At 37.8% G+C, this 26,862-nt stretch overlaps 2 protein-coding genes across 2 annotated transcripts in view; both read right to left on the bottom strand.

The window, feature by feature from the left end:
- The window catches only part of tafa3b (TAFA chemokine like family member 3b), a 101,764-nt gene that overhangs the window by 41,997 nt on the left and 32,905 nt on the right, over window positions 1-26,862 (bottom strand). The gene's annotated exons all lie outside the window — the stretch shown is intronic.
- The window catches only part of LOC135729456 (putative helicase mov-10-B.2), a 167,785-nt gene that overhangs the window by 35,955 nt on the left and 104,968 nt on the right, over window positions 1-26,862 (bottom strand). The gene's annotated exons all lie outside the window — the stretch shown is intronic.

Genomic DNA, 26,862 nt, shown 5'->3' on the forward strand with positions numbered 1-26,862 from the left:
ATGAATCTTGTTGGTATACTGTAAAATTGGTAAAAACAAATCTATTATATGGCTTCATTAGATTTGAAATAAAGTGTGCGAGTAAAACAGACTACCTTTATTGCACTTTTTATGTGGTCTTTCTGACAGACGAAATCACTCTTAACTTCCATTATGTGGCAAGAGCAACATTATTCAAAGTGTAATTCTATCAGCATCGAGGTTTCAAACAACCTGAGGCTAACTAAACAAGCATTTACTAAACTAAACAACACTCTGTTTTATCTTAACTATTCTTTGAAAAAAAAACATTAGTTTGTTTTCTTAATAAAAATGATAAAAGACGGATGGAGGTAATGGAGGTGAAAGAATTTATTGGGTTTAGCAGCTCCTCTCATTAACATCAATGTGTTTAATAATGGATTTGCCTCTTTACATTCACAGAGTGTCTGAAACTCCAGACATAGTGTTGTTTAGCAACTTCAGAAAGATATGGAGAGAGAGTATGTGTAAAAGAATAAGAGAGATAAACAACATATACAGTAATAATGTGATTTTGAAGGGAAATTGCTTTCTAAGCTATGTGTCAAATTATGCAGATTTAGAGTACAAATTATGTATTTAATGTGGAGGGCTGGATATGACGAGCACATGCTGTACCAATGCATGGAAACTGATAGAGGTGGACATATTTAGAGGGACATTCCACACAATATGCAAATTTTTCAGCCCCTAGAGTTAAACATTTGATTCTTACCATTATGGAATCCATTCAGCTGATCTCCGGGTCTGGCGCTAGCACTTTTAGCATAGCTTAGCACAATCCATTGAATCTGATTAGACCGTTAGCATCGCTAAACAAATAACCAAAGTCTTTTGATATTTTTCCTATTTAAAACTTGAGTGAAATTACGCACTGCTCGAAATTAGTCCCCTTGGTTACTTCAATAGCAGGGGACTATTTTTGGGCACTGCGTAATATCACTACGCCTCCTGCAGCCATGTTACATCAGCAAAGTCCTTGATTATTACACCAGTTTGAGAGTATAGTTCCTAGCCATATCTGCCTAGAAAATAGCAACTTTTAATTTTTCGTCTGTCTTAGTACACAATGTAACTACAGAAGAGTCAAGTTTTAAATAGGAAAAATATCGAAACTCTTTGGTTATTTTTTAGCGTGATGCTAATGGTCTAATCAGATTTATTGGATTGTGCTAAGCTATGCTAAAAGTGCTAGCGCCAGACCTGGAGATCAGCTGAAAGAATTCCAAAATGGTAAGAATCAAATGTTTAACTACAGGGGAGCTGGAAAATTAGCATATTTACAAAAAAGTGTAATGTCTCTTTAAACACACAAATAGATTCACATTGCTCATAATTGCACAATGAAAAGTTTGAAAAGCTCTGTGTCCCTGATTGGCCAGCTAATTTGAACGTTTGATTGGCCTGAATACCTCTTTCATCAGCCATGTGACGCTCCTTACCATGTTTGAAGGATTCGGTTGCTAACAGGAGTTAACTTACAGGATGTGAGTCCGAAGCGGAGGGTTAATGATAATGTTAATGTCTACTTCACGAATCCCAGGAAGAAAACTGTTGCCTACAATTCGTTGACAATCATCGTTTACTTTGGGATTTGTACCTTTTGCATATCATTAACATGTACTAATACACACTTATACACCAAAAGAAATGTAAAAATGTGAATCGGACAATAGGTGCTCTTTAAAATAACCACCAGAGCAATGTTCGCAGTAAGTATTTGAAAATACTGCACACTCCGCTGCTTGTCATGCCGCATATCCACCTTGGGTGTGCATTATTTTTGAATAATTCAACGGCCTGATGTCATAACCAATCTATAAAGTTGTCACAGTTATGATCAGTTTGTCAGTTGCTCCTGTGTTTCCTTGTTCAGTAATCATCATTAGTTAATTTGTTTTATTTGTTTATTAATAATTATCTTGTTTCTGTCTTCTACTTAAGCTCAGTACTCATGTTCAATCTTGGTCCTGTCACCATTGTGTTAATGCGTGTTTTTCCTACCATGTTTCTTCTGAGTGTTATTATTAATAAAGTTTATCATGTTGGATTATTACTTTGGGTCTCCAGTCTTATTGCCTCTGCAGGTACCCACTGACAAAGGTAATGTATGTTTCTATTGTCAGAGAGTTTAATATCAAAGGCAAGAGTTATAGGTTTAACGTGATATTTATAGTATAAGACAAGAGGGTTTTTACAGTGTAACCATATAAAGCCTATGCCCACAGTGAGTTTTTTTTTACTCAGGTAGTGTTACACAGTACAGCGCCAGCATCTTAAACATTTAGTGAGAGAAAAAGAGAGAGCGAGATTCCTTTAATTAGCCCCACTGGAATCATTGCAGATGGTGACATCATCACACATAGACATTTCTGTTTCTTTTTTTCTCGAGTACAGTACAGGTTCATATCAAGCCCCTCTCTTTCTCTCTCCCATCGAATATTATAAACTATGTCTCTCTCCATATTTAGTTGGCCAAGACCAAATCAATCACACCATGCTACAGAGCTTCATTTCATGTAACATTTCAAGTTCAAAGGCAGAGGTCCAGGTACAAAATTACACCGAAAATAAAAACAAACATACACTCACTCATCCCCGTATAGGTTTGTATTGTAGACCTCATTATGACCGAGAGACCAAAAAGCATCAAAGAATATTCACCCATCACCTAAAGGCCCTTTCATCTTCTCTTCCTGCTTCATCCAAACAGGTTTTCCAGTCTTGTAACAAACGCTGCAGGCTGGTAGCTGAGCTGCTTTGTGCTCTATAAAATTAATGTATTTGTAGTTCTACTCTTCTCTCTCTCTTTCTCTTTTTTTATTCCTCCCTTAAGGAACAATCTGCATATCTGCACACAAAGCTGCATGAGAACATCTCAACGTATTAATGCATAAGCCCCCATAAAAACATTTGTATCCATCAGCAGTCCTTTAAAATCAACAAACATTGTGCAGATGTTGAGGAACTAGAAGGGCTTTTATTCTGAAAAATAAATATTCTTATCAATATTGACATCAATCATTAGTTTTGATGTGACCTGCCTGGTATTAGGACATTAGAGATTTTACTGAAAACAAAATGCTTTTGTCACTGATAATGCAGTACCACCCAAAGCTCATTTTGCTAAAGCTTTGCTTAAGTTGCGCAAAGGTTGCGGGTTTGTCTCATGACTTACTGTTGAGCCCTGAAGAGATCACATCCTTTTACACAAAAAGATATGTTGGGTTTTCTTTACAGCAAAGGGTAAAGGGTTTAGAGAGGGTTTTTATTTATGTCTGTCTGAAAACCTGTAAAACCCTGAGACTAAAAAGCTATGTCTGATAGTGGGTTGATAAGATCAGTTTGTGTCGTATCGATTTACCTAAAAGGCCACAAATCAAGTCCAACACATCTGATTTCAAACTCTAATTGAACCAACAATGAAAGAGAGAGAGAGAGAGAGAAAAAGAAAGAGAGAGAGAGAGAGAGGGTGGACAGTATATTTATACAGAGGAATATTTTTACTCTCCCGATAGGTGACCTGTGTGCTGTGGGCCGACAGGACTGCCATACAGAGCGCTGGTGAAAATAATGACCGCGACTTGGCATCTATTCTCTGTCATGTGGCAGATTCTGTCAGGTTACCGGCATCTGATGAAGGTGTGAGTTAGAAAGGTTGACTCACACTCTGTGCCAGTGGACCGAACAGGTGGTCAAACCTGGCCAGTAATAAATATGACAGATTACATCAGCCCATTTAATCCCGCCCACAAACACCTGATCTCAATCACACACTGGCACCAGAAATGACAACCAATTAAAAATGAGAAAATGCTTCTAGACGACTAACATCAGAGAGGAGGGCAGAGAGCGAGATGCACAGAATAGAAGACTTCCTGATGAAGTCACACTTGATTATCTAGAAATTGGACCAAATTGGTCAAACATTGAAATGTGAAGGATCTATCTGAATGATGAAGAAATTTGTTAGAGTTGAACAGCTGGACATTCCCTGATTACAACTTTGGGAATAAAAAGTTCCTTTTCGAGGGAAGTTGCGCTACAACGCCATAGTGATGTTTTGGGAATGCCTCCAGGCGGGTGCATCTGAATGTGTATATCAAATTCAACCGATAGTGGGGTGTAAAGCCCGATTTATAGTCGTATGTAAACTCTACGACGTAGGTTATACGTAGCCTGTGCATAGCTCTGCGTAACCTGACATGCAAATTTTCAAGCGCTGTGATTGGTCCACCAGAACCCCTCCCGTCAGGTAAAAAAACTGCATCATAGGTATTTCCGTTTGTGACGGTGATAACAAAGATGAGCCAAGTTGAGGAGTGATTTAACTCAAACTGCAACAAAAGTCGCTGTTTATTTACTTCCATCATTGTTGATCTTCTCAAATCATACACAACAAGTTGCTGTTTCTTCTTCGTTTGTGGGTTAACTTGCCAAGCTTCTTCTTCTTTGATGGTCGCGCTGCTACTGTGGTTACACGCCTGGATACTGCCTACCAGCGGTCTGTGTGCGTGTTTGCATGTCAACGCGGATGACGACGCAAAAGTATAAATGAAAACCGTCGTGGAACCTACGCCGTAGGACCTACGCACAATTATAACAAGCCCTTAACGTCACCATCAGTATGACATGGGGGACAGAAAGTATAAAAGGCAACCTGACAACGCCCTCGCTATCTGAAATTTTGCAGAAGACAACGTAACATGGACGCAGGAAGTATGGCAAGGGAGACGCAGCGTCTTGTTCCCTTCTCAGGGAACAAGGGTAACAGAAAGGAATAATTAAGGATAACAGAAGGAAAGTGGCAGTGCTGAGTTGTTTCAATACATGGTTAGGTAATATATAAATAAAAACACAGCTGTTGGGATAAATTGACCTATAAAACGTTCATATTTGACCCAACAATAGGTTGAAACCACCTAGCATATGATTAATTTAAATTTTAAGTTTGGGTGTGTCAATATTTTACCAAAGCATGGGTTAAAAAACCCAGCATTTTAGAATGTAAATTTATTCAGGGTTTCCTGCAGCACTTTTCAGTTCGGGCAGCCCACCTAAGCTGGGATACCCTACCACCTTAACTAGGTCGTCCAAAAAAAAAATTCCACCAAACGCCACATGGCCAAAATGAGAGAAAGACATGGTCCGTCACTGTCTGAAGGATAACTAGCCTGTTGATAAAACATTTAATTCATTAATAATCTAGTATGTGATAATTTTCTTTCATAGTTTCTTCAAAATTGAGTTTTATTTGAGTGTTTTAAATAAAACTATTTTTATTATGACGCATATGCCCTGCCCCTCTGATTGCCACGCCCCCGACCTGCCCACCTGCACAACCCTACCACCTTAACTAACAAATTTTCTGCGGGAAACACTGTTTGCATTACAAAAAAAAAATGATTTACAATAATTTTAATACAATTTGAAAGGTATGGTTTGTAAAAGTGACTAATGAGTCAGGACCCAGACCAGACCAACACCTGAAGTCCTGAGACTCCAACAGGCCCAGGACACAGCATAAGCTGGTAGGAAGCAATTGTTGGTATTTCAGCAGGGAAGGAAAACAATTCGGTCTTGCTTGATTTAGTCGATTCTTATTTATGTCTATCAACAGTAGCACCATTAGAAGCAAAAGAAATGTGTGGATTTATGTGCCCTCGTGCGTGGTTATCTCTGTGTATAATGAGACAGTAAAAACACACCCACATTGACATGTGACATATCCAAAGCTCGGCCCACTCATAAAGCGCATTAAGATTCTTGTTTATATGTCATGCCATGACCATGAACAGTATGCAGTTATCATGGCTCATCTAGCACAGCACAGTAGAGGCCATCACCACATGTACAAAAACACAACCTACGCACTCGGTTTCCAGTTTTTAAATGAAAAGCAGACCAACAACACTTTTTATTTCAAAACTTTCTATTTTACCACACATGCCTGGGTACTCGTTTTCGTATTTACACGCAAGCGTCTTTCCTGATGCATTCAGCTCAGCGCTGATGTTCTGAGACCCAGTGTAAGGAGTTTTACACAAATGAAGGCTCTGTGCAGGATAAAAAGTATAAAACAAGATCAAAGTGAAGCAGCACATTGCATCTGCAGCCTTTATATTCATCTTTCAGGATTTACAGTCAGAGAAAAGTCCCTCCACCACTTTGAGCCGAAGCAGCTCGAGCCAGATTGGCTCTGGGACATGTTTGGGAATTTAGGAAATATCTGAAATGCAAATAGCATCTCTTTGAAAAACAATCAGCGCGAGCTTGAGCTGGGGAAAGACCACCGATATCAGGTTTACTCAGCAAACCCTTAGCCTGCCCTCAAACAGGCTCTAATCCACTTTAAATCCACACGCTGTTTTATGGATTCAGATAGGATTGACCGAGTACTACTTTGAACTCGGTCTGTGTCTTGGCCCAAGTCAAAATGCCTCCAAGAGGATGTCTCTGTTAATAATGATAAAATCACTTACTGTAGGACTTTCTGATTGTCAATGCTTCACCGACCCTTGTTAAGGCTGCGTCTCAATCAGCTCCCTTGTTCAGTAGTCAAGTGCAATGGTTCCCTAGAAAATTCCCATAACGCAATGCAAAAACCAGGGAGCATAGTCCCTATCCCTTACTGGAAATCACACAACCTTTTCTGAAGGTCTCCAACAGAAATGAGCAAATTCAATAAACTTCATGAAACTTTTGATAAGACAAACGTTTGTTTTAGTCTTAATATAAACACACATTGCTATACAGGAAGGGACCAGAATCTACTTAATATTTAAATGTATGTCGGAGCCTATGGTGTAGTGGGCAGTGCTCCGACATATGGTGCAGACGCACTCTCGGCGACCCGAGTTCGAATCCCGGCTCGAGGTCCTTTGCCGAACCCGTTCCCCTCTCTCCACCCTATACTTTCCTGTCCTCTCCTATCACACTGTCTATCTAATAAAGCTAAAAAAAAAAAAAAAAAAAAAAAAAAAATATTTAAATGTATTATTTCTCCAAATTTATGCATGGATATGTAAGAGAATAATGAAAGTGTTTCATAATATACCTTTACAAGTCTTTAAAAATTAAGTCAGCGAGATACTGGTTTAGCTGGTTGATAAATAACAGCTGTGAATTATCACAACGTGCCTAAGCAGTCACGTCACAGAAAAATAAATAAACAGTGTCCCAATGTGAAGTGAGCTAGGGTCCTTAGCAGTGCCCAAACCTGTACATTATATGCAATATAGTAGGGGTGGCACGGTCCATGAAAAAAATCCGAACCGTTCGGTTCGCTTGTCTCGGTTCGGAGCGCGTGTGTACCGCACGGTTCAACGGTTCATGGCATGCGCAATGTAGTCTCATGCCCTGTATGTGACCTCAGATAGCGTGTTTCCCTTTCGCGCGAAAGAAGAGGTGACTGGTTTGGAGTATAAGTACTGCAGGTTATGTTACGTGAAGAAATGGCAAGTGGGAGAGAAAAGGAAGTCTGCCCGCAGTTGGAGGATGCGCCAGCGTCGTATAAGTTTGGTGTGTGGAAACATATTTTTATTTCATGTTACTTATGATGACAGCGGAAATAAAACAATAGATAGAACTGCAGTCTATGGGTTGAATGTGCTCAAACAGCCACAGGAGATCGCCTTCTCTCCGACCATTTATCTAATCTGAGGTACTGACAACAATGTTTTACGTCTTTTCATATTCAGCGCTATTTTTAGCCTTTCATTGATAAAATTAAAGCGGCTGATTTCCGCGTAGTTTCATTTTGCTAGCGTGTGAAAGTTGCGCGATCTTATTTCATAAATTGCCCCTCAAAGTAATCAGAAGTGGTCAAAAGTGGACAAAAGAGACTTAAAGAGATTTTAATATTACAGGTGCAAAGGTTATGTTTCTCTCTCGTCCACATAAACTCTCAGTATTACAGCAGCCTCTCAGTGATAAATCTAAGAGCTACACTGAAGTTGGCATTTTAATAAATGCAAGTTATCTTTGTGTGCTAAAAATGCACATAAAGTTTATGTAGATGGCAATACACATTCTCTTTTTTGCCAAATAAATGAAAAGCATGTTGAAATCATCAATGTCTTCCCTCTTGCTCTATCAAAATCTCATCTGGCTTTCCTCAGAGATGGTCCCAATAATGTTCTTAAAGTCAAATTCAGTTTGTGCATGATTACATGATATAACGTTTTTTAATACTGTATCCTAAATTATGGATAATTAATACATTAATAAGATAATACATTTCTGGAGTGTTAAAAATTTAAAGAAAAAATAACAACAAGAACCGTACTGAACCGTGAACCGTGACCATAGAACCGTGATACGAACCGAACCGAGGGTTTTGTGAACCGTGCCACCCCTACAATATAGGGCAGAGCGGGGCACAACCTAACGCTTTTTGGTTTTGGCTAAATCAATCAAAAAATATTTGAGTTTTTAATAATTATATTTTTACACAAGCAACACACATATCTCTGCTACAAATGAACATTTGAAGTTTGTTTCTAGTACTTTCCATTCTTGGACAATTACACCAAATGTGACAGAAGTGCAAACGTTACAACTTACCCCATAGGTGGGGTTAATTGTAACAGGCAGGGGGTTAGTTGTAACACTTGCTAAAAATTAAGTTTGCAGGCAAATATTTCAATACTATTTTGTCTATATACTTGAAGTGGATATTGTTTATATATCTGTCTATAATAGACAGGTATCCACACTGTTTTCATTCATCCAGCCCTTTTCTAACAATAGTTTAATTATAAATGGATACAAATGTCTAAATATGTGGGGAAAAGCAGCACTATTATGACAAAAAAATGTTTATATGTGACCCAGTCTGTAATAATCATACTACAGTTTAAAAATCAAATTCTGAGATAATGAGCATCAAAGTCTGATTTTAGCCATTCATTTCATTATGATTTCAATCTTTGACGTGACTTTATTCAAATAATATTAAAAACATGAACAAAAATAAATTTCACACACGATTTTTAATAAGACAGGCACATTTATTTTGTTGGCAGCCAGCAATCATTTGTGTGTAGCCGATTTAAAACAACGGCAAGAATTATGCTAATGTTAGCGGTTTTCCTATCGTAAGTGTAATCTTCAACGTGACCTTATTGAATCAATATTAAAAACATGAACAAAAATAAATTTGACACACGATTTTTATTAAGACAGGCACATTTATTTTGTTGGCAGCCAGCAATCATTCGTGTGTAGCCTATTTAAAACAACGGCAAGAATTAGACTAACGTTAGCGGTTTTCATTTCGTAGTGCTGAGGGGTTAGTTGTAACACAGCGTTACAATTAACCCCGCTGGGTCAAAATATTTTCAAGCCCACCAAAAAAGTTGCTAGAGCTGCAGACATAATTCAAAACGATGCTATGTTTTAGTCAACAAGACACTGATTAATATGACATAGCATTGGATTTGGTATCTTACACACCCAACTTAGAAACCGAAAAAAAAAAACAGATGAAGAAAAAAATGTACTTACATGCCACCAAAACACTCGTTCATCAATAACTCTCTGGAAAAAACATTATACATTTCCAATAATTTGCGGGAGATCATCTTTTGGCAGCGTTGAAAAAATACCGGAAAACCAAAATGCTCAACCTTGTGTTTTGCCCCGCGCACCCCTATTGATTAACAACCTAGGAAGCTAGGGAGCTGATTGAGACACAACCTAAGAAGTGGGCTTTACCCTCCCGCTCTATAGATGAAACTGATAGGCTCATTTCCCAACCGCCATCAAACACCACAACAAGAACAGTTACATTAAATGAATCACAGAGCACTGGGGTTTCTGTAAAACATCTTCTTTTTCTTCTACTGAAGAAAAATTGCCACCAACATATCGGATGGCCTTAGGGTGAGTAAATAAACAGCAACTTTTATTTTTGAGTGACCTATCCCTTTCACTAAAGAAACTGTACTAAGACTGCAGCTGAAGAACAAAACCTAAAATGGAGGTTTTCAAGAACCAAAAAGCAACAAGACGGGACTCTAGGTAGTTTTAAAAGTTAATGAGAGGCTGTGTGGCCTAGGTGCACGAGGCCTGAATCATTTATGCCGGAGCAGCTCAGTGTCTGTTTCTGGAGAGGAAAAAACTCTGCATGCAGTTATGAATTATTGAGAAAAGAAATGAGCATCCCAATGGAAGACCATTCCAACTCTTACAAAAAAGAGTGATAAGACTAGAGGAGATGAGCCCAGATAAAAAGAGACTAGAGTTGAGATTAAATGAGACTACGGTAGATAGAGAGAGACAAGAAGAAAAGCGTATGTCTTATGAGTCTAACTATTGCACTTAAAAAGAGAATGCAAGTTATTGAAAACAACTGAAGCAATCATTTTACTGGCACAATGTATAAGATTTTACCATTGAAATATACAAAAATCAAGTATTACATATTTTGTTCACATTTGTTATTCCAAATGTTTTCAAAAAAAGTTATATTATATATATATATTATATAAGCGTTTCTGCTAAGTTCCTAATAAAAATTATGTTTTTATTTGCATTTATTTACTGAAATAGGAAAACATGATCCAAATAACAAAAAAGAAACACACTACGTACATACAACACCAGTGTTGTTTGCTAGTTTCAGCTTGGCAAAGTTTTCATTTTCACGTCCACCCCAACATTGTTTAACTCTTTCCCCGCCATTGACGAGATATCTCGTCAATTAAGAGAAAACGCTTCCCCGCCAATGACAAGATTTTCTGTCTTTCCGCAATACTGCTATTATCCACCAGTTGGCGCCCTTCTGCAACTTTTTAAAACCGGAAGTATTGCCCTATGGCAAGCTGCTGCATGTCCGTGTCTGTTTTAAAGATCGCTCTGAATGGGATCTCTATGAAAAGTCCGTCATAAAAATGGAATTATCTCTGCTTTTTGCTCAAAATATGGTGTTTTTGCAAAAACCTACCCATATTCAAAAGCTGATTGCAAAAGAACCACTAAAGGTAGGATGAAACGGGTTTTTTTTTGTTTGAAAGCAGAGGGTCTGTTCTTTCATTTGGTATATTGTATGTTTATATATTTAAAGAAGAACATTCTCTGGAAGGCATTAAACTTTGGTGAAAATCATGAAAAACGCTGGCGCTGGCTGGCAACTATTTTAAAAACGCTGGCGGTGAAAGAGTTAAATAGCAAATGCATTTGCGCTCATTTGTGCGCCCATTGGCGTGCTGGTCTGAAAACAAGGTATGTGCATTGTTGGTGCTTTGCTATTTCAAGGCAACTAAAATAGACTACGCCATTGACCAACTAAAACCTGGTCTAAAGTCAATGGTGCAATATTTTTTAGTTAAAAAGCACATTATTAATATGCACATATAAACGGGACAAAAATGTGCCTACAGATGGACGTGCAGCAGCACACAAACCTTTTATAAATATGAAAAATTATTATTGTGTCTCCTGGACATAAATGATGACAGATTACAGGACTTTAGAAAGCGAGAAGAGCTGCTTCACCTGTAGCCTGGTAAGCAGATTTTTTGCTTTTAAAAAGTGCAAATATTGCATTTATTTTTAAATGCCACCCCACAAATTTATTGTATATGATGAATTTGTACCTCTGGATATGGTGAAATGAGAACCACGTCTTCATTTTTATACAGTCTGGTCTTTTTGCAACTCATTCGTGCTCCTTATCACATTCTCCAAAACACTTTCAACACAAAAAAGTTGTCTGCAGTCGAAGATCCACAATGGTGATTTTTATATTTAACCTCTGGAGAAAATCTGATCATTCTTCAGAGATCTGTTTATTAGAGATATCCGCTGGCATAACAAATTTGGTTGCGCACGCATGTGTGTTTCTGAGCAGATCTGCGCAGACATACATTTTACAGACGCAAACCAACCACACTGAATCCTTGTAATCGTTGTATGATTGGTTACTACCCCATCCATCAAAACTTTGCTGGCTAGGCATTGGCTTCATTTTGGTTTCATCCAGTCAAACTTAAGGTGCGCAAAATGACACCTCGCTTACCCAGTGATGCACTACTTAGGCATTTTGAGTTCTTAGACGTTATCTGATTGGACAAAAAAGAAAAATAAGGTGTCATTTGCTCGGAAGAATCTAATGGAGCATGAACACATGACTTTTCAGTGATAGGAATTGATATTTAATTGAAAATAAACATGATCGATCATACTAACCGGAAGTGCGCATGTAAAAAAAAATCTTTCTGGATTTTTCCCTATTTTTTGGTGTTTTGGATTAAAATGTGTGATGCATTTTGAAGAGTGGACCTTTACGTTGCAATATATGCTGGTGTTTCATGAATTCTTCCTAAATGATTAAAACCATATGAGACGATATGTACAGTACTGTTATTCATATTAATATGCAGTCCGTCTGCATTTCATTTAATCCTTTTCACTCCAGTGTAAATCTTGAGTGTTCAACGTTTATGATTGTTGATTGAATATTTGATGTAAAACAAAGTACAGAAACCCATAGATACGCCCCTAGGGACCGCCCACAGGCTGGTGCAGGTTAAGTAATGTTTTTCAAAACACCCACGGCGCTGTCCCAGTGCTGAAACCCCTTTCCACACATTTATAAATTCTTTATCTCCTGTTTGTTACAAATATAAAGTATTTGACTTATGTAAATTTACAGTGATAATACATCATACTTTATAGGCTTATCTTACTTATTACTCCATGACTGAAATAACGACTTTTAAAAAATATAATTGCAATAATTGCATTTTTTTAACATCAATCCTAAACTGGTGGTCTTCTTCTTCTTCTTCTTCTGCTTACAGTTCTTCTGCTTACAAACTCCGCCATAAATAGGGAATCGACATGGCGCAAGGGCATCTGGCTTTTAAAGGGGGAGATAATACTTTTAATTGGTTTATTGCACGTTACGGTCAAAACACACCCATTATGAGAATAGGAACAACCCTTTAAGATGCGCCAGGCACACAGACCATTTTTCACATTGTTAAATAAGCAAAAGTGGATGTGGACATGCCTTAAGTGCACTTGCACCATGCGCTTTAGACCATGCGCTAGATTGTTAAAATAGGGTCTATAGTGTTTTCCAATCTTGTATACTGCAAAGAAAACAAGTTTAAATTAATTTCTCAGTAACAAAATGTATTTTTAAATGTATTTTAGAAATATACATTTTATGGAATAACCTTTTAATCACATCTTTGCATCCATTTTGTATCCCATATATATTTACTATCTGTGTTTATCTTTCTAACCCACACACAACAACACTCACATTATTAACCTCAGGATGATTTCAGGCACCGTTTTCCTCGACAAAGTTTAGATATCTGTGCTTCTGTTTCCTGCTAATATCAGCACTAAAACACTGAACTGAAAGTGCAAAGCAAGATGATAAAACTGAGTTTCTACTTCTTTGTCACAGAATCTAAATCTGTGAAGACATTACTTTTTCATGACTTGTCCAGTTGTTCGTGATCACCAGATATGGGTTGCATCTATGTCAGATACCAACTGATTGAATGGTAACACTGTCTGTATTTATTAACATTAGTAAATGCATAATTAATATGAACTAACAATGAACATACATATTTTCAGCATTTATTAATCTTTGCTCATTTGTTCATGTTAGTTCATTGCATTAACTTGTGTTAACTTGTGACTTTTACAATTAATTAGTAAATGCTAAAATTAGTAAAAAAAGTATTTTTATTGTTACTTAATGTTAGCTAATGCATAACTTATGTTAACAAATAAAACCTTATTGTAAAGTGCCACCCATTAAATGAATATAGATTTAACATTTTGCATGTTTGTCTCTAATCATGTCCAATAAGAAACCATCCTGAGCAGACCTCATAAGATGAAATATTTCAGAGCAGGGTGTAACTACTGTATAGAAAATTTAATATGCGCTATAAAAAAATCCCATGACATTTCTAGACCTATTTCCAGGTTTACTATGACCATCTCAACCTTTAAGCACGCATTTGCACACAGCACAATAACTGCACTTCTTGAACATAACTAAACATTAATAAATGAAAAATGGAAGTTCATATTCTGACCCAAAACCATTCAGCAGAGAAAAGCAAATTAGCACGAAGCCTCTGTAATATTACAACTGTGAATTTGCACACACAAACACTAAAGATGAAGTGCCACATTGAGAAACAATCTTCTTGTTGGATTTCATAAGAACCGGTAATAACTATTTGAATATACAACATCAATATTACAAGACACATACGCATACAGTATTTATGAAAACTGTACTGATTGGAGTGTGCTTGTGTATGCGTTATTTCATAAAAGAGAGCCATCTGGGTTAGTAGCTGTTGAATGCAATAAGTGTGACTTGTCTGAAGGGAGTTGGGCTTTTCGATTGGCTGGCTCGTTTTGGAATGAATGTGTAATGAGCTTTAGAAATGAAGTGGACTCATTTTTCACCGTTTGGAAAGTTGGAAACAATACAGCTCTGTTTCAGTACCTAATGAGCTGACTCGCTGTCTGCACAGGCAGTTACCTTTTACGGCAGCATGCTAACCGAAATAAACCCCCCCAACCACTTTGCAACCACTTATTTATGCGAGGCAGGTTTTCTACGCAGACACTGTTACAAACCAAACATCGACAAAGACAAGATGCCTAAAATGATTTAAAACTAAAATTTTCATCCCCTACCCTGAATTTTTAAAGCTCTGTGTCCAAATATATAGGCACATCTCACAAAATGAAGGAAGGTGGCAACCATTGGCGGCCGCCGGCCGGTGACTTCTTTTTCGAGGTCACACGATGTGAAGCCCGACATGGGTGTGGCCTGTCATGTCAAAATATGTGTTCTGCGCGTTACGTGAACCATGTGCATTATGCGTCTTTTCAAAATAAGTGCCTGATGCACACGGGTCTAAAGGGCTTATGATAAAAGTGAAGCTCACGTTTGCCAGATACTCGCTTAATCTCATGTGTAATCAGAGTTAACTCATTCCCCGTCAGCCATTTTTTGAAAAGTTGCCTGCCAGCATTTTTGTGATTTTCACAAAAGTTTCACAAAATGCCATCCAGGAAAATTTTCTTCTAAAAATATATAAACACACAAATAAATCAAAAGAAAGAACAGACCCTCTGCTTTCAAACAAACAATAAACAAAAACAAACAAACAAAATGGAAAAAAACCCGTTTCATCCTATCTTTATTTTTTCTCTGCTTATAAACTCTTAAATATGGGTATTTTTCTTTAAAAATAAAATTTCTTTTAGCAAAAAGCTGAAATAATTGCATTTTTGTTAAGGAATTTTGTTAGAGATCAGATTCAGAACGATTATCAAAACATACATCGAGTTTAAAATTAGTAAATAACGCTTTGGCTTCAGTTTTTTATAAATTGGGTAAGTGGTAAGCCATCTAGTGGATAATCGCAGTATTGCAGATAAACATAAAAATTCTTTAGAAACACGTTTTTATGCAAATGTTTTCTCTTACGGCCGGGGTATATCTTTTTTCCGTATAGTCCTCGCGGCTACACGCGGATGGGCGCGTTCGACACTATACGCAATACAAATGATTTCTTAGTCAAATTATTAGTCTAACAGGCTAGCACTGATTTGGCGACATTTTCAGTACATTCAAATATTAGGATACTGTAGGTCAGGGGTGTCAAACTCAAGGCCCGCGGGCCAAATCCGGCCCGCCCCCTCATTTCATCTGGCCCGCGAGAGTTTACAAATTATGTTAATTATGTGGCCCGCAAGAGTTTACAGATTATTTTAATGTTATTATAAGTTTTATTTTTTGCAGGTTATTTCCTACATTGATTTTATTAGCAGCCACCAAAACTAATTTTTGTCCCGCCAAAGTCTTTTTGTAATGTAATTATAGTGATAATGTTTATGATTGCATGAGAAAGAACGAGCAGTGCCCCGCACGCGCGCACTACTAGAGTGGGCGTGTCTGAATGCGAACGCTGCAGCCTCCGGAAGTCGCATATCCAGGCTGCATATGTCATCAAGACTCTCTTGTTTCAGAATATTAACAATTATAAAGTAAAATATTATTCTTTGTTTATAGTAAATTGTTGTAATATGCGTATGACTTGCGAATGTAATGGTGAGTTAACTTGAATAAACCAGGCCAGAGGCGCGGGAAGATATTTTCGGTAGGGGGTGCGGGGTGCGGGGTTATAGAATAGAGTTATAGAATTCTAATGTTGTTCACAAGCTCTGTATTCTGCAGACCACTCTACCTATGTCTTCTTTTAAAAAAATCACTCGCCCCTCCCATCCATAAAGTAGCCTACAGCTGAGCTGACGGGGCATACAAACTATATAGCCTATTGCAACATAGTAGAGATTCTCTGCCCAGGACGTTATTTTCCGCTACTATCCTCGGGCCGGGCCGATATAAGCATATTTTGAATCATTACTTTATTACCCCAATTGGGGAGAAAGCTATGCCATAATTAGAAATATTATGACTATATTTAGGCCAAAGTAACAAATGTCTCCAAAAAGTTACACAAATTACAAATTACAAAATGATTTTGTAAAAGTTACAAAATGCAACGCGAGTCAGGTGCGGAGTCTCCTCTGGCACGCATCACGCACCGGGCATGCTGTGCGGTATGGTGGAGCTTAAGTGCAACATGGAGTTTGAAGATGTAAAGAAAAAAGAAAAACAGGAGAATTAACTTTGAGCAAGTTTGGAGGAAAGTCGGAGGTATGGAACCAGTTTATGTACACATATGCATTCTCACTGGTCCCAGTAGTACGCCTTTTTGTTGTCCTTTGGTTAAGTTTTTAATATTTCTAAACTCTAACATAATAACTTTATTGACATTACTCGAGTTAAGGCGATTATAGTGGTCCTTTCAATTCACGGGTTTCATTTAATTCTATTTTACACGTAAATGTAATATTTGTGTCTTTACGTTTTGTTTCACTTTGCCATGGCTCCTGCGGTGTAAAAATAAGATATTTGTCGACTTTAAAATTCCAAAATCATGTCCTAAATTGTCGGAATATATTCCAAATGGATTCATTTGAATTTATAGACGTTTAACATTAAAATCGATGCATGGGAATAATTTAGATAATTTTTTTGAAATACCTTTTAAATGTCGCATGCATGTTCCTTATTGTACATATATAATTTAGTTCCTTTTACGTCGTTTTAATAATTTAATTCAACCGTTTACACTTTCATTCAATAAAGCACATGTTCTGTAACATTTACAAGTGCGTTAATCACCGCAAAACAATTTGGCTATATTTTTAAATATTTTTGAAAAGATGACGAACTAGAAAATCGTTTACTGAACCTAGCTTAGCTTGGACGCATTTTTCCATCGGAATATGTTTAAAATATCAAAACGGGCCAACATATTTTGATTAAAATATATTCTAAAACCATGCTAAATTATTTTAAGAGTAGTAGACCTTCTAATATAGGCCAATCACACTCCACAGTTCATTCTTGTTCGTTTTATATGTGTTTCATTGTTGCATGCACTTTTTACGCATGCAAACTAAAATGCTATTTATATAGTGCGACCATTGTAAATCAATGCGAATCATTGTAAAAATGTATTAGCAATACATACCTTAATAACTAGTCCTCGGGAATTTTGCGTTGTGTGATTGAAAAAAATCCAAAATTCTCTTTTGAGACATTGCGAAGCTGATAGATAAACTCATTCGGCGTTCAGTATGTCGCTGTGAGTGTGCGTGCTTGTGTGTTATGCTTATGCCTATTACAGCATATCGGCTGAATGCAATCACGTCGTCAAGACAGAATCTGATAGAATCTGGCTAATACACACTGAAATAAATTAAATCATTTTAAAATTACTAAAATTATCCCTCTCTTCATCACACACCCAACATGGCATACAAAATGTCTTTGTACAGAAACAAACCAAAATCAAGAGATATTTATGAGATATAATTTTAATGTCATCGCAGTTTTAAATCTCTGCCACCAGGGGGTGCTGCAGCACCCCCAGCACCCCCACTTCCCGCGCCCCTGAACCAGGCTTGATGACGCTGCCTATGCGACCTCCGCAGGCTGCAGCCTTTGGAAACGGACAGTATCTGCTCGGTCTTTCTCTCCCTCTCTCGCGCACGCTCACGCGGATCCAGCGAGAAAATGTTTTCCGTCTCGTGTACAGAAATGTTTCGCGATGTCCAGCTGGGATTAGTTTACAACGCGTCTATTCCCGCTAAATACGCGAACTAATGACTCATCTGAACCGATTACGTTTAATAAACGATTGAAACTATTGATCTGTAGCCTACAACACTGAACTCATGAGACGTCAGTCAATCAGTCAGACAGACACTCAAAGCCAGGTAAAAAAATCAGAGCTTTTTTGTAAAGAGGGCAAGAAATGACAAGCCAGAGTATATGTGTCTAATAAATGCATAGGCCTATTGTGGTGGAGATTGTAAAACTCTTTATTAGTATCTTAAAATGCCACTCATTTTCTTACCTGCACAATGAAAGATAACAGAACATTTTGAGTGCACTCACATACTACATGTGTTTTTGTTACCACAATTATTTTTTAAATAATCTATTCTGTACTCTATACACTTTGTCATTATTTGCCTGGGCTTCTACTTTCAAAGCTAGATATTAATTGAGGTATTTAAAAAAACGAATAGTAAGCAAATGCAGAGAAAACTATGCAATGTACAGTAATAAAAGAGTTGATACATTCATACAGTCATTCAAATACAACCGGCCCTTTGAGATTAACCGTAATGCTGATGTGGCCCGGGATGAAATTGAGTTTGACACCCCTGCTGTAGGTGAAGAAAAGTAACCGATCCACCATTGCAAACACAGTTTAGAACAAACAACAAGAAAACAAAGAACAGGAATCAAACATTATGGTAACAAACATGCTCCATATCTTTCTGTTCTTGGAAGAAGTAAAATTTAAAGAAGAACAACGATAGTCTGTGCGCAAATGCTGTCTATTTCCTTTGTATAATTGTTTGTAGTGGAGTGTCCGGTCTAAATATTTTCACGCGCATGCGCTGTTGTACGCGGACTGTACGCGCACTGTCCCTAGTATACTTTTGGCTTTAATTGACGATATAACTTGTCAATGGCGGGGAAAGAGTTAAGTGTTAAGTAAGTGTCTTGCGAGGTTTTTTTTACGTGAGCGTCTCTTTTAGCAAAAAAATCCTTTTGACGCGTGTGCAGCAGGCACTTATTTTGACAAGACGCATGATGCACATGGTTCACATGTGCATTGAACACATATTTTGAATTCGCGCCCCTCGAAGAAAAGCCACCAGCCACCACTGGTAGCAATGATCATTTTTAATTTTTAACTAAATATATTTTGATGTTTTATCATACACAGTGAATTCGCATTTAGTTACTGCAGTCAAAGATCTGGTCAAAGGTTTGGGAACCACTGGTTTACTCTACAGTATAAATATTTGCATATCGTTCCTTTATGTATTGTTGATACTGGACTTAATATTCAGGTCACATTCTGTTTTTATTAAATCAATAAATATGTGCTCTGCATGTGCTTAGCAGTGATTCGACGGTAATGGGTAAAACTAATAATATCTACAGAGGAAAGGCATGCAAAAGGTCAGGCTGAACACATGAGAATACCCACAACACACATACATCTGTATATACGCCTGACTATACACTCCGCACATAATTAAACCAAACCAAACCAATTTTTTCGCGAATATCTGACAGCATCACAGCCAAATTCCCTTCTTCTTTTCACACTCGGCACCTCAGGATGTTGGATGTCAGCGAGGAGAACAGAAGTGAGAAAAGCCTAAACCTCAGCAACCTCTCACCTCACAAAGTTATTTTAAACCTGCTTTTAAGACAGCTCGGACTCAATAAACTTAGGCACTCTCCACACGGACCGCATATCACTCCCTTGCTTTTCATTAGCATGCTGCGTGAACCAGGTGTGACTCTACGCCTCTCCTCTTCTAGCCCTTCATTCTCTCTCTCTTTCAATCCCTCTCTCCATGGGTGTTTGCTATGAACCCTTGACACCAGGGTTTGCGTAATTACTTGTGTTATGGCCCGGTCCGTCTGCCCTCCTGCCTGGCTCAGACTGCAGAGTGCTTATGAGATTACCCAGCCCACCCCGCAGAACCCAACCAAACGCTGCTGGATTTTATTAGTGGCGGGATGCTTTGAGAGATGGTGCGATCATAATGTCTCTGCTATAATATTTAATGAAACAGTAAGTATGAGACAAAATCTCCTTTCATGCTAATTTTACAGGCGTGGCTGCTTTAAAAGACCATAACAGACGCACACACTTATCCGGGGTCTCTTAAATAATTCCTGTCACACTTTCACAAGGTTTTTGTTACACTCTTTCACACACACACATGCACGCGTAATCATATGGGAGTTAGTTAATAAGGGAGGGAAACTAAGATCAAGAAAGATGTGGCTCTCTGGTTCCAGACTCCAGAGTCTCATTAGAACCGAAGAGAGTCACCGCAACATCAGAAACATCTCAACGTCTCTAAAATAATTTGGGCTCTTGTAATTAATGTGACTTTTGTGCCACCCCTACAGCTGCCACTTTGAATAACACGAATTGGCATTAGATTGTCAAAGAGAGCAAGGCTGAATTAATTTAGTAATGTTTCGTCTGCGTCTGAGCCGGATAATTTATTCATGCTGATCATTAAGACCGAAACAAAGGCAGAAATATTTCATACGTTTTATTCTCGGCTGGACGGTCTGCCTCTTTTTTTACAATTAGGCTCTACATACAATGTAATGCATTAAAACAGATGGACGCCGTTGCATTAATATGGAGCTGGTACAACAGCTTTCACTCTTCTGGGAAGGCTGTCCAGCTGATGTTGAAATAGGCTATATGGCTGCATCGATTTGATCCCATTCATACATGAGAGGTCAGACAGTCATGTTGGGTGATGGAGTCTGGCGCTCGGTCGACATTTCAACTCATCCCAAAGGGTAAAGTGCGGTTCAGGGGCTTTGTGCAGGCAGTCGACATCTTCCACAACAGACTCAGATAACCACTTCTTTATGGACCTCACTTTGTGCACAAAGGAATTGTAATACTTAAAGGTATTGCGGAGGATTTTCTATTTCCGGGTGGATCATCAACACTATTGGTCCTCCTAGTTGTCAATCAGGAGTGTTGTGCAATTGCATTTTTTAAAAATGTGGATAAGGCGGTTCTTTTCTAAAATTCGAGAAAATCCTCCGCTATACCTTTAAGGAAAAACAGGCACCAGCACCTTGCAACAAAGTTGGAAGCACACAGTTTGTTAGATTGTCGCTGTATGATGATGTAGCATTATTATTTGTTTTATCTGGAAATAAGATCAGCACATTTAAAAGGAGTGTGAACATGCTGCATTTCTGGCCACATACAGTACTAGTGTACACTGGCAAAAAAATTGTCAAAAAACATTCCCTGGCTGTCACAGTGGTATGGTTTACAAAAAGTACACAAAATACATTCATATTAGTAGCTCCGAGGTGCATACTAGTAAAAAACTCAAAGTTACATTTCAGTACCAAATGTAAATATTTCTATACCTAAATGGTACATAATAGCATTTGGCATTTTTTCTAACAGATTATTACCAAAAAATACTTTATTGAAACAAGCAGCAGCAGATTACTGTATGTTTTGAATTATAAATCATATGACATTGCCTCTGAAAACCCAGCTAAAAAGATTAAAGAAAAACATTGAAATCATTGAGTGAAATCAAACTTTAATGGCCTTAATAGCTTGGTTTTCACAGACAGGGACACATACTGTACGTGTATATTGTTCAAAATTCAAAGGTTTGAGGATGCTTTTCTATTTTGTTATTTAATTGAAAAAATATCACACATTTTAGGCGGTATTCGCATCACAAAATGTCGGGTCGCCTAAAACAGATGAATGCTTGAAAAAATGTAAAGCTCCCATAATACACATGCTGTTTCTGCTTATCTGATGTTTATCTTGATTACCTATAGAATAGTATTACATCCTTTATATCTCCGAAGAGTCTTTAGTTTGATCAGATTTATAAAAGACAGATCAGCTTTAGCGTTTGTTTCCGGAAAACAACACTAGATAACTTGTGATTCCCTACATGTTTGTGTCATTTACATTATATGCACTTACGTGCCGATGTCCAAAATAACACAAACGTCTGTCTTAGCGGATGCAACTCGGTTCTCGCTCTCCCGCTAATTGATGTGATGACGTAAGGTCTTCCCATGCTACGTAAGATGTACCCATGTTTGAAAAAAACTTTCCGAAACTTGTACAGTATAAACCCTGGTGAAGTGCATTCGGCACAGAAATACTCTGTCACACATTCAGCTGCTTTTTTGACACTTTGCCTATGTTTAGCATAAGGGGTCCAACTCTCATGCTGCGTTCACACCAGCTGCAGTATAGACGGCAAGCGCGGGTGATTTACATGTCAAGTCAATGCAAAGACGCGTTTAGGCACCATGCGGCTGGTACACGCGGTAAGCGCGGCGAATTAAACATTGCCGCAGGAAACGCGTTGAAAAATCTGAACTTCGGCGGATTTCCGTGCCGCGTTAACCAATCAGGACCTTGCTATAGTAGTGACGTGATTACAGGAAGCGAGCGGAGTGGCAGAGTCTTAGCGGAGTTGCAGAAGCCCCTCCCATGACGCAAAATTTTCGTGTGAATGTCTTGAATAACAATAAATTTCACGTGCAGCTTTCACGCGCAAATGAAGCGAGTGAACTCAAACACGTTTTTGCCGCCTCTACCGCGGCTGGTGTAAACGCAGCATCAAACTGTGTTAATAAGTCAGAATCAGTGTTGGGCAAGTTACTGAACATTTGTAATTAGTTACAGTTACTAGTTAATTCTTTTAAAAGTAATTAAATTACTCTACCAGTTACTGTATATCAAAAGTAATTAGTTACTAGGGAAAGTTACTTTTATGTCTGTTTTTTAAATGTAAATATGAACAGTACTGAACAGTCAAATGATAAAATTATAGGCTGTGGGCCACAGTGGGCATCACTCTCTTGTTAGTTTGGTTATGTACTGCATTATTTTAGTAAAGTTTCTTATATGGATGGGCTATTTTACACATTAGACTCTAACATATCACATACTGTAGAATACTATTTTGCTTTAGATTCAGCCTTTGAATATTTTTGTTAGAAATTATCTTAATATGTAAGCTTACTTTATTTATGTATATCATTTAGACAATTTGACAAAAATTCTGTATGTTTTCACAGAAAATATATAATGTGTTAAAATTGTGTACTGTCTCTTTAAGAATTTGTGGACTGTGAAGCTTGCGGGTAGTGCGCTCTTTGGAATACAGTGGAGTCGCACAGTTTTCTTAACCGCATCCATGATATTTAAGATTTAGGATCATATATTGTTTGTATATGTTTTATGTTTGATTTAAATGACAAACAAGATTAAAGGAAGATATTTAATCAGAAAACAGAGTGTGTGAATTGTTTTGTCGGACAGACACAGAGCAAGTGTATTGTTTTGTCGGACACGGAGCGAGTGAAACCAAAACCAAAAATTCCGTTTAGATTTTTCATGTTCATTCTATATGCACTGTCGGCCTTGATGAAGTTCAATGATTAATTGCACCACCCACAACGGTACCGCGACATTAGATCAGGAAGACATTTTCTTCAAGTGTTATTTTTTTACAAAATAGAGTAACGCAAATAACAAACTCATTTACATTTCAGTAATTGTAACTGCGTTACTTGATTTAAAAAAATACTTTGTTACATGTTCGTTACCGCTAAAAGCAGTGGAATTACAGTAACGCGCTAATCCCATGACTGGTCAGAATACATGAAATAGCATTAAATCTGCTCGGGTAAAGTGACAGCCCAGCACTGCCCAGGTGATGCTGATATTTACAGGCAAAAATCCACCTGCTGGGACACTCAACACCAGTTCTAACTTTAGCAGAACGTGCTGCTGACTCACAATGTGTGATAGGCTAACAGCTGTGTACTCTAACTAACAAGACTTAGAGCTCATCCAGCCGTAACAGAAGCAAACTCAGATGAAGCCTGTCAGATATGTGAAGTGAAGGGTAGGTGGTTTGGAAGAATAGTATGTGTGTGTATGTGGACACCAGGGAGAAAGATATAGGCTGGCAGAGAAAGGAAAGTAGATGGTTTCTGATTCTTCAAACAACACATCGAGTCCACCAGGGCCCTCTAATATGAAACCTTGGATTCTATCTCTCTATCTCTCTTTCTCTCTCTGTGTGTGTGTGGCTAATGGAGCTTACTCATCTGTCATCTGCTTGTTTTACCCAGTTATGTGCAACACCTAGAACAGGGGAACGCTTTTAGACGTTGTCTAAGCTCTGACATCACACTGTCTGATGGAGCGAGCCATTTGATGGAGAGAAAGAGAATTGGCAAGAGTTTCATGTCATTTCAGGTGCCAGGATCAATTTTTCTTGAGTATGTGTCAAAACTGTGATCTTAAAGAAACATGATCTTTAAAGTGAGTCTGCCCATCGAACGAGAGTTTGCCAAGAAAAACGTAATGCTCACGGTCACAAATGGACCAAGTCAATCTATTATAAAATGAAGATAGAACAATGACAATCAAACAAACACACAGTAACAAAGTGTTCACATCAGTGTCAGAAAATTATTTTATTATGCAGTGCCAATATGCACAATGAAACAGATTTTGGAACTTTTTCCCAATCGTATTAAATAAACAGTCTATCAAGATGTATTACCACAATGTGATAAAGTAAGGCATATCTTCTAAACTTGTGATTTTACCCTGAACAACCATGAGTAAAATAAATCCCAACAATAAAATGCCATCGGACAAAATTCCTACTGCACAAAACTATATGTTAAACATCAAATATAATATAACATCAGATGTTACAATTACAGCAGAAGTAACAACAACAACCAAATTCAGCAAATTAACAAACTCTCTCACAAGTTAATTTACTTCTCTTTCTTCCCTGGAGCTGTTTTACAGGACATACTGTGACACGACCTCTTCTCCTGTTATATCTAATTAAACACACAGCTAATTAAAAACAGAGAGAGAGAGAGAGAGAGAGAGAGAGAGAGAGAGAGAGCTGGCGATTTCCAGCGGCATGAGCGACAGTGACCGCTGGTGACCAGATTGGGCGTGTCCAGTGACACGACAAAGTTGGTAACAGTTCAACTTTATGCAAATTTATCTAGTCCAGAAAAATATAGATCTGTTTCTGTGATTCTCTAGCAACACCCTTTAGACAAGCTGTCAATGTCCAGAACAGACTGATATCAATGCAGTTAAAGGAGACATAAGATATTATGAAAATCTGACTTTTTCCATGTTTAAGTTCTATAATTGGGTCCCCAGTGCTTCTATCAACATAGAAAATGTGAAAAAGATCAACCCAGTAACTTAGTTTTGGTAAACCACTCTCTGCAAGCATGTGAAAAAATAGGTCTTTGAAAATTGGCTCCCCTTGTGATGTCAGAAGGGGAAAATATGCCCCTTAATCTGCACTATCCAACCACGACACTGCCCTTTAGTGCAGAGATCAGCTCATTTGCAATAAAAGGACACCCAAAAACGGCAAATTTTCTCTCACACCTACAAAGTGGTAATATTAACATACTATAATAAATTATCTATATGGTTTTTTGAGCTTAAACACTTTGTGCACATAGTCTGAATTTTAAGTAGTGAATCAGTGATCGGTATTAAACTATAGTATACTGTACTTTATTGTAGTGATAGACCAATATATCGATATATCGGCCCGATATTTGCGAGTTTTATGTGAATCGGCATCTGCCAATACATGGCTGCCGTGTTCGCCGATTTTTTCCGGCATTATTTACAGACAGAGTGCTGAAAGCCGCAAGCAATTGGAGGTCATGTGACTAAAAACAACCAACCTTTCCATGACAACATCGAAAGCTCAGCCTAACAGCTGATCATAGCTGGACAAAGCGGGTTTTTATTTCTCATCTCTATGGGGCGGTTTCCCGGACAGGTATAAGACTAGTCCGAGACTAAAATAAATGTAAGAACTGTCCAAAGAAATAACATCTCTTTTTAAGATATCTTAAAATATATCAGTGCCCTGTGTTTTGCCTCAAAATGGACAAGTGATGTTTTTAGTAAGGCATGTTTGTTAAAACTAGTTATATTTCCTAATTAAACTAATATAGGTTTTTTTTAAGTTCAATAAATGTTACTTTTTTAAAATTGAGAATTGTAACATTTCGCATCATCATTGTGTCATTTTTATGATGTAAACTGAGTGAGCAGTATCGGCTACAAATATCGGCTCAAGAAAATCGTCAGCCTGTATGGGTCATCGGCTAAGACTGATGAAACAAAAATCGGTAATCCATATTGGTCGATCCCTACTTTATTGTACTCTACTCTACTGTAAGCTGCTGTACTCTACAGGTACTATACTTAATATCTCCCTAGCTATATGGACCCCCAGTTAATCCTCATCATTTCCACCACTGACTATATACTTAAAGATATTGGATATAAAAAGATTGAAAACTGCCATTAAGATGAATAGAGGATAATGTAACCCTCAATATAACCTCTCTTGTGACAGAAGTAATAAAAACCTCTTTGTCATGACTGCTGGGTGATCGATGGCTGTGTGATCTGTGTGTGTGTGTTGTTTACCTGTGGTGCCGGTTCCTCGTGTGTTCACTACTCCGCCCCCTTGTTTCAGTTGATTGTTCACCGGTGGTGTCTCGTTTACCTTTTCCTTTATATTGCACGTAGTCCTGTCCTTTGTTGCGCGCTCATTGTTTTATCA

The sequence above is a fragment of the Paramisgurnus dabryanus genome, chromosome 11 (assembly GCF_030506205.2).
Source record: "Paramisgurnus dabryanus chromosome 11, PD_genome_1.1, whole genome shotgun sequence".
In the NCBI taxonomy this organism is placed as follows: Eukaryota; Metazoa; Chordata; class Actinopteri; order Cypriniformes; family Cobitidae; genus Paramisgurnus; species Paramisgurnus dabryanus.